Source organism: Malaclemys terrapin, chromosome 14 (assembly GCF_027887155.1).
Source record: "Malaclemys terrapin pileata isolate rMalTer1 chromosome 14, rMalTer1.hap1, whole genome shotgun sequence".
Lineage (NCBI taxonomy): Eukaryota > Metazoa > Chordata > Testudines > Emydidae > Malaclemys > Malaclemys terrapin.
Genome location: NC_071518.1, coordinates 27,982,457 through 27,992,503, shown reverse-complemented (window position 1 = coordinate 27,992,503; position 10,047 = coordinate 27,982,457).

Here is a 10,047-nt window from a genome sequence, read left to right as displayed (position 1 = left end):
GTGGCACACTATAGTTTTGCCTAGGGTAGCAGATTATCTTGAGCAGCTTCTGGGGAGGGACCTGTGCTTTTGGAACAGAAGGAACTGAACTCTATCCTTGCTGTCTCCCTTAACCACATGGTGACCATTCTGTGAATCATCATGGCATACATGAAGTTCCTCTGTGTTCATGGATGTTTACAGCAGGTAGATCAATATTGGGTGGGCGTGGTGTGGTCTGTTGCACTGAACACAATGATGGAATCAAGCAATAAAGAGTTCAAATCCCAGCAGTTCTGAATATTGAGTTCTAGACTCTGAGGCTCAGATCCACAAAAGCACTTTGGTGCCTAAATTAAAAATTAAAAAACATAGGCACCACTGAGATCCTCAAAACCCCATGCTCAGCTGCCACCTAACTTTGGAGGTGCCTACATTGTCACAATAAAAGTCCTCCAGGCGCCTAGGTTTCTGCTACTGGGCATGCACACAATGCCTCAGTGTCATCTCATGCTCAAGCTCCTGCACCAGCCTCAAGCCGTTCCCTTGCTGGGTCTGCTGTGGCAGGTGTTATCAGAGCACACCTAACTCCACACAAAAGGGAGGTGGATTCTCCCCTTACAACCTGTATGGCAGTGATTAGGGAACTCACCCAGCACACTGGAAACACCCACTCAATCCTCTGCTCTACCTGATGGGGAGAAAGGATTTTAAGATGGGTTCCTTCACTCTCAGATGAATGCCCTAACCACTAGACTACAGAATCACTCTCACTGGCTCTCTGGCCCAATACATAATTATGTACATAAAATGGAACAGCTTCAACAGGAGAGACTGAGGGAGACCCATATTAGAATATTCCAGAGACTGGTGGAATTCTACCCCCCTCTCACCCGACCTTCCCCAGAGATAACTTGGGGATGTGTCTACATAGCATAATGGAGCCTTCTGGCTCTAATCCCGCAATTGACTGTATGTGGGAGTACATGTTGTATACTAATGAACATTACAAAAAAAAAATGTCCTGCTGGAGAAAGGAAATAACAGACCTCAATTAACACCTATTCTGTCTACACCCCTGTTGTGATGCCATAGCTTCCGTCTTCTGAAAGGGCACAGCTGATCATGCAGATAGAAGCCGGGTCTACACTGCAAACTTTTACCAGCATAACAATGTCAGTCAGGCATGTGATCCTTGGCCAAGATAACTATGCTGGCAGAAGCCCCTGCACTTAAGGGATGGGGGGAGAAGGAGGGAATAAACTATACTGGCAAAAGGCATTCACACTAGGAATGCTTTGCTGATACTTGTAGTATGAGCAAAGTGTTTCTGGTCTAGACCTGGCCCTAGCCTCAGGCCGTCCATCATCAAGTGTCTTACAAAAAAGACACCAGTTCCCCTGCCTTATGGAAAAACTGTGCGCTAATTACTAACTGAATTCAGGACATAGGCAGAAGAAAGAGCAATCTGTTCATTGTGCAGTTCTCCCATTGCAAACTGCTTTACATGAAAGGCATTTTAATGTTGCCTATGTGCTAACTGATTGGCCAGGACTTTTATCATTCCCTAGAGCAGAAGTCATTCATCTCGAGTGCTATTCAGAGAGAATGTATCAACTGTCTAATTTAAAGCGCTGATTTTATTTTCTGCTTCTTTGACATTTCCAGTCAAGGAGCTTCTCATATGAATCAGCAAAACCAACTATGCACAAATGGCACAGGGTCAGTTATGAGCCCATAAAAGGCTTCAGATCAGTTTATGATCTCACCTCCAGTAGCCACAAACAAACTAACCAAACACTCCCCACAAACTAAAGAAATACAAATAGCTTTCCTCTCCAGAAATGCTGAGACTATAGACCTCTGAGGACATCATAAGATGCTTATTAACAAGTTCAAGGTGGAATACTTGAAATAGAAAGGACTGTATTGTGGCTTGGGCACTGGATGAGGGAAATCAGGAGACCTGGATTCTATTTCCAGCTCTATTACACACTTTATGTGCAATTTTTCACAAGTCACTAAACCTCTCTGTGTCTCTGTGACATCAGTTAAAAAACATGGAAAAATAATATTTCATCTCATAGGTTTTTTTAAATGAGGCTAAGCTCATTAATGGGTTGAGAGATATTATGGCAATGAATGCTATACAAAATCTTATAAAATATACAATAAAATAACTCCAACCTTTAATTTAGAAATGAGCATTAAGGAGAAGATAGTTGAAACCTATACAGGCCTTTTCACTTCTTTTAGTATTTTCTTAAACAGGGAAAAAAGATATTTGCAGGCAATACGTCACCAGTCTAGAAGCCTATTGTTGATTGTATGATTAATAATTTATTACTAGTACTGTCTTATTTTAGAACTGGACATTACTCTGTTTCTACACTTACAAAAGTTACAAACTATTTATTTATGGCATTGGATTGGGGTTATTCCCTGATGCTGAATCAGGGCTATACAAAATAAGCTCTTCCTAATTTCAATGCTATGTACTCCCAGGTTCATAGATACCAAGGCTAGATGGGACTACTATGATCATCTATTCTGACCCTTTGTATAAACACAGACCATAGAACTTCCCTGAAACGAAATCCAAGAGATTTTTTTTTAAATCATTTGATTTAAAAATTGCCAGTGATGGAGAATCCACCATGATATTGGTAAATTGTTGCAATAGTTAACTACCCTCACTGTTAAAAATGTACATCTTATTTCCAGTCTGAATTAGTCTCGCTTCAACTTCCAGGCACTGGATCGTGTTCTCTGGTAGTCTGAAGAGCCTGTTATCAAATATTTGTTCCCTCATGTAGATACTAACAGACTAATCAAGTCATTACCTTTCCTTTGTAAAGCTAAATAGATTGAGCTTCTCAAGTCTATTACTATGAGGCAGGTTTTCAAATCCTTTAATCATTCTCATGACTCTTCTCTGAACCTCTCCAATTATCAACATCCTTATTCAATTGTTGACACCAGAACTGGAGACTGTATTCCAGCACGGTCATACCAGTGCCAAATAGAGAGGTAAAATAACCTCTCTTCTTCTCTGCCTCCTCAAGATTCCCCTGTTTATGCAGCCAATGATCACATTAGTCCTTTTGGCCACAGTGTCACACTGGGAGCTCATGTTCAGCTGATTATTCACCCTCTCCCCCAAATCTTTTTCAGAGTCACTGCTTCCCAGAATAGAGTTCTCCATCCTGAAGTATGGCCTACATTCTTTGTCCTTAGACGTAGGCATTTACATTGAGCCATATTAAAACACGTTATTTCCTTGTGCCCAGTTTAACAATCTCTGTGTATTAGTGGCCTATCTTCTTCATTATTTACCACTCCCCCCAATCTTTCTCAGGATCAACGTCAGACTCACCGGCCTATGATTACCTAGGTCATCTTGTTTACCCTTTTGTGCCAATATTTTAAAAATTAACTACTTCCAGTCTTGTGGAACTTCCCCAGTGTTCCAAGTCTTATTGAAAAATCAACATTAATGGTCCAGCAATTTCCTCACCAACTCTTTTAAAACTCTTGGATGAAAGTTATCCGGAATTGCTGATTTAAAAATGTCTGTCTAATAGCAGCTGTTTAACATCCTCCTAAGATGATAGTGGAATGGAAAGAGTGTTATTATATGATAACTACATCATGTCTTTTTCCAAATTACAGAACAGAAATAGTTATTGAACACTTCTGCTTGTTCTGCATTAGTATTGACAATTCTATCATTTCCATCTGGTAATGGACCAGTAACATTGTCAGGAAGTTTTTTGTTCCTAGTATACTTAAAAAAACCCTTGTTTTCCTCTGTTCTACTGGCCACAGATTTTCTTGTGTCCATTTCCTTCCCTTGTAAATTTTCTGCAATTCCTAGCTTCTGATTCATATTCATTATTACAAACTTCCCCTTTGTTCCATTTGTTATATATTATTTTTTAAATTTTAATAGTTGCCTTTACTTCTCCTCTAAATCAATCATGACTTTTGGGGCTTTTGATAAAGTGTTCTTAAGCAATTCCCAATTTTCATTAATATTTTTTTGATTAAATTCTTCCTCACAGTTGATTTGGTTCATAGTTGTTTTCAGCTTTGTGAAAATATGTGATTTGGACTTTATTCTGTTTGCACATTTATAAGCATTTACAAGTGCAACAAAGTTATAATCATTTGTACCTAAGCTACCATTAATTTTTAGTTTTGTGATCAGTTCTTCTTTGTCTGTGTTACACCTCATCTTGACACAATTCCCACATGTTGGATGCAACACTTTTTGAATTAGGAAATTATCTAGAATATTTAGAAATTCCAAGGATGTTTTAGTATCAAAGTATGAGACCTCCAGCAAAGGTCACTCAAATTAGAGTTCCCCGTGATTATGCAGCTTTTTTCCCTACCCATTATAGATTGGTGCATAAGGAGTTGGTCATCCTGTTCCCTAGTGTGATTTGGAGGTCTGTAGCAGACACTAACTAACATCTTGTGTTTCACCGTAAGAATTCAAGATCATTTTTATCTGAGTTATCAGTGACTCTGAAAAGGTAATACCATTTTTGACAGAGTGCTACTCACTCTCCATTTAGAGAATTGCCCACTTAGTCTTTATCTGGAGATATACCTATCTCATAGAACTGGAAAGGACCCTGAAAGGTTATTGAGTCCAGCCCCCTGCCTTCACTAGCAGGACCAAGTACTGATTTTGCCCCAAATCCCTAAGTGGCCTCTTCAAGGATTGAACTCACAAGCCTGAGTGTAGCAGGCCAATGCTCAAACCACTGAGCTATCCCTGCCCCACTGAAGCCCTTTGTGGATAGGTTATAACTATTGATTTTAAAATTCCAATCATGAGCATGATCCAACTGGGTTTCAGTAAAACCATCTAGATTGAGTTCATGCTCATGAATTAGCAATCCTAGCTCTGTTTGTTTGTTACCCAGGCTCCTAGCACTGGGGTATAGACAATTAAGCAATTTCTTCTTTTCATATCCTTTAGCTCCTAAATTAATTTTGTTCTCAACATCTTGATTTGGGGCCAAATGAGTGTTCACAACTTCCCTCTTTTTACCTTCCCTTCTTGTTATTAGCTTAACATCCTTCTGACTACTCTAGCCAGCCTGGCATGGGGAAAATTGGTTCTAACTACACAGCCCCCTTTCCCCTAGAAGGTGGACCAATGTTCCAAAACCCCCAAACCCTACACAACTTACCTAGCCAGCGATTCTCTTCCAGAATCTTCTCCCTTCTGTTTTCCTTCACTCATGGAACAGGAAGGATCTCGGAGAAGAGCACTTAGACATATCTGAGCTCCCTGAAGTCATCTATTATCTGCAAGCTATCCCATGATGCAATGTCACTAGCGTTGATATGAATCATTACCAATGAATCCTTGCCCATCAACTTCAGAAACCTATCTGAGATCTATATAGCACTTTTCATCCATAGATCTCAAAAGCACTTAACAAAGGCAATCAGTATCATTATCCCCATTTTGCAGATGGGGATACTGAGGAGGTGAAGTTATGTGCCCAATATCAGCCACTAGGCCAGAGGAAGGCCCAAGAATAGAACGTAAGTTTCTTGAGTCACAATCCAGTGCTATAACCACTGTGCAACACTACCTCCCACACATACAAGTTATGTATTATTAGTATCACCACTCAACAAAAACATCCTTATGTTTAGGTATTTTTCAAGGTGCCCCAAATCAATGTTTCCCAAATGGTGAGTGGTCTAATTATTCCAGCTTGCAAATACACCTCTTTTGTGATCAATCACACTAACCAACACAGCTCAAATTTTGCTCATATCAAATACTTGCAGCCAACTGCTTGTTATAAATCTATAAAAGGGGGGGGGGGAGTTGAGTAAATTTAAATTAATAAATGTGAAGAAATAGAAAACTGTTCAGGGAGGATTATTATGACTATCCTCCAATTACAAATAGACTAGAGAGAAAGTCAAGTATCAGAAACACATTTAAAAATACAACTGGTCAAAAATTTTCAGAAAATCTAACATTTTCCACACGCACAAAAAAAATAGACAAAATATCTTTGCAAAAAACTCTAAACAACTCACGTTAGAGTGGTGGTGTTCCTTGCACCACTCCTGTAGGTATCAGTTCAACACTGAAGAGTAATGTGACTATTCGCAATAACAGCTTTTCTTAACATGTAATGCAGGTATGTGCTGCTTGACGGATTTGACCCTTCCAGTGTGATTTTACTCTTTTCACTGTTTGATGTTATTGGCGGCGCCTCTCTTTTCTTTGACATACCTATAAAAACTGTCAAGCCAAGTACAGAGCAAGAACATGTTAAAAATCGTATATTTAAAAAAAAAAAAAAAAATCATCCAACCAACATCTGTCTGGCGTGTCTAGCAAACCACAGACTGCACAAATACACACAAACTAGAGAAAATTTTAAATAAAATCTGGGCAAACCATCCTCAGAAGTCCATGGAGAATTGCATACAATCTATTGAGCTTTGGCCCATTTCCATATCAATTATTAGATCATCTGAGGGCATTAAGTAGATAATACTGTTTACACAACTTACTAAAATAACTAGAGAAGCCCATGAGGATGCCTAGATACTTATGAGACATATGCAGACAGGATGCTCCCTGTGCAACGCAGCATCTTGTTTACAGGAAATCCTGTGATCTTCCTTATCACATACTTATTATTAACTCTTGCTATCTGCTGCATCACTAAAGGAGAATATCTGCTTCCTTGTAGCTTAATAAGTATTAAATATACTTTCACTGAATTTCAACAGATTTGCACAGGCAGCACAAAATTCAATTTCAGGACATCAGCTGGAATTTAGAAAGACCTTGGGCCCAGCAGCAGCTCAGCAAATCAAGTCAAGAATGTTTATTTTCTGATAAGATCAAAGACAGGGACAAGATGTGTTGAAAAATGATACATCAGTTGTAATGGTGTAAAATACTGAATCTCAGCTCCTGTTTGGATGAGGAGAGAACCCTAAAAGACAGACCTGTTTAATTAAGACCCTATTACATATACTGCACACAGATTACTGATTCAGATCTCATACCAGTGTAAATTAGGAGTAACTCAAATGAAATTAATTAAATTACAGTGTGAGAGTAAAATCTGGCCTACTTTGTCTATAAATACATGCACAAGACACTTATTTTTAAAATGTATAGATAGAGTAGATAGATATGAGATGTAGGTATAAGATATCATGAAACTTAATAAATATTTGCTAAGCACCTTAGGATCCTCAGATGAAAAGAACTATAAGGTGTGTCAAATTTTATAGACAGATTTTTTTTATTATATATATATATATATAATATATATATATATACACACACACACACATATACACACACATTTTTAAATGTACTAGTTTCATACATTACAAATAGACAAGTACCTATAAATCTATTGTTTAGACAATGAAAATACTAAAGGACCCACTTTGGGTTGTGTTTCATACACTGGTATCTCTAAAAAAAACCAAAAAAAACCCAATCAAACGTTGCTATATCCTAAAACTGTGTATGCATTTTGACCGATAATAGCTCACACTGCGTTGATTATTTGAAGTAAATTCTGAAGGATTTCACTGAAAACGTAGAAGGTTAAATCCTTATCCTTTTCTTAATAATTACGGTTTCAAAGGGGTTTGTCTTTGCCCTGACAACTAGTAACTATACCACTAGATGGAGCTGCAGCATTTGCAAGAACACATACCTGGAAACTTGCACCATATAAAATGAATGAGAAAAACTTTTTTAAACAACAAAAGGATTAAAATGTTTGAAAAGAAGAATTTCTACTTAGAAAAGTCTAACATTTAAATTTTTAATGCACTTAAAATTTAAAAAAAATAAATTGCATGAGTTTTAGAGCATAGTTCCTACCTTTCTAGTTGTCCTTAAGGACAATTTAACATCTCTTTATCAGGCAGCTATATGAGCAGAGCAGAAAGCTGAAAGAGAAAATATTCTTGCAGGCTTTTAGACCTGGTGAGTTCAAAGACAGAGTCACTGCAGTGTCTCAGTTCCTACAGTACCTTTTCCTTCTGATCAAAAGGAACCGAGTAAAACTCGCAACTGTTAAAAGAACTATCAAATAATGGGGGGAGGGGAGTAAAACAAAATGAACCCATAATGCATTCTGAACAGTGCTAGGGGAAGTGAAAAGACTGTTCATTTATTGGTTCCATTTTAGCTAGTCAACAGTCTCAGTTTTGACCCTGGGTTCTGATCAAGTTCTGGTTTTAGTTACTATAGAATATTTTTTTAAATTCTATTCAATTATCTGTACACACATAATACACTCTCATTTATCCAAATAGCCTGGGGGATATCTGAAACTTTCAGATAAATGGAAGTGCTATTAACTATCGTAGGACTACATGGGGGATTCAGATAACAAGGATTTTCAGGTAAAGGGAATTTGGATTGCACTGTCTATAATTTCAGCTTTTTCCCATTGTTACTTATGCTGAAAAGGAAGAGACCTCAAATCTGGGCAAGACTGATTAGATTCACCACCCACCTCTTTCTCCCTTGCTTTAAGTAACCAGACACCATAGATGTTCCTGGCACAGCCACTGAAAAATGTCAAATTGTGTAGGTTTAGGTGCAGTGGGCCGAGCTTTTCATGCATTGTGCTTGTGATTTCAGTGATTTGCTGGAATGGCCTAGTTTTTGATGCTGCTTCCTTCCCCCCCCCCCCCCCCCCCCCGCGTCTTGGCTGCAGACAAAGTTTGAAAGCATCCCCCTGCATCAAGATTTTTTTTTTTTTTTTTCAAAGAGAGGTTTCAGTTGAGGCTGCCAGCTTTCAAAAGTGCTTAGGAGTCAGCGTGAGGAGACGGGGCAGTCCAGTAGCAGGGGGAAAAAAGCATGAAGACGATGCCAGAGTCTTTGAAAGAAGTCCCTTGGGAGGTGAAATCTTTGAAGGGGGTCTCCTCCTCCTTCCTATGCAATTTCTTCCTGCAATCCTGAAAAGACAGATGTAATCTCAGAAAACGGGAGGCAGGTTTGACTGTGATTGTCACCGAACCTCACCTCCGGGAACAGCAGCTCAGGAGGGACTTCTGTGAATTCATATACAGCACTTTTTATAGGGCCTTACATGTTCAAAGCTCTTTACAAATCTCAGGCCAGATTAATCCAGGATTTACGTCTGCATGAACCGTGGCAAAGGGCTCTGGTGCCCAGGAGATTAGAAAGGCTGCCATGAAACTTGGTTGTGATGACTTAAAAAGGAGACACAGAAAGTGGCTGACTTAGAACAACGCTTCCTCAGCTCTCCTCCCCTAGCACCCCTCCTCTACTTGCGCTACATTGATGACATCTTCATCATATGGACCCATGGGAAGGAGGCCCTTGAAGAATTCCACCTGGATTTCAACAATCTCCACTCTACCATCAACCTCAGCCTGGACCAGTCCACACAAGAGATCCCCTCCTGAACACTACAGTGCAAATAAGTGATGGTCACATAAACACCACCCTATACTGGAAACCTACTGACCGCTATACTTATCTACATGCCTCCAGCTTCCATCCAGGACACATCACATGATCCATTGTCTACAGCCAAGCCCTAAGATACAACCAAATTTGCTCCAATCCCTCAGACAGAGACAAACACCTACAAGATATTTATCAAGCATTCTTAAAATTACAATACCCACCTGGGGAAGTGAGGAAACAGATTGACAGAGCGAGACGGGTACCCAGAAGTCACCTACTACAGGACAGGCCCAACAAGGAAAATAACAGAACACCACTGGCCATCAGGTACAGCCCCCAGCTAAAACCTCTCCAGCGCATTATCAATGATCTACAACCTATCCTGGAAAATGATCCCTCACTCTCACAGACCTTGGGAGGCAGGCCAGCCAGCCCTCGCTTACAGACAACCCCCCAACCTGAAGCAAATACTCACCAGCAACTACACACGAACCCAGTAACCAATCCCTGTAGCAAACCTCGCTGCCTACTCTGTGCCCATATCTACTCTACCGACACCATCAGAGGACCCAACCACATGAGCCACACCATCAAGGGCTCAT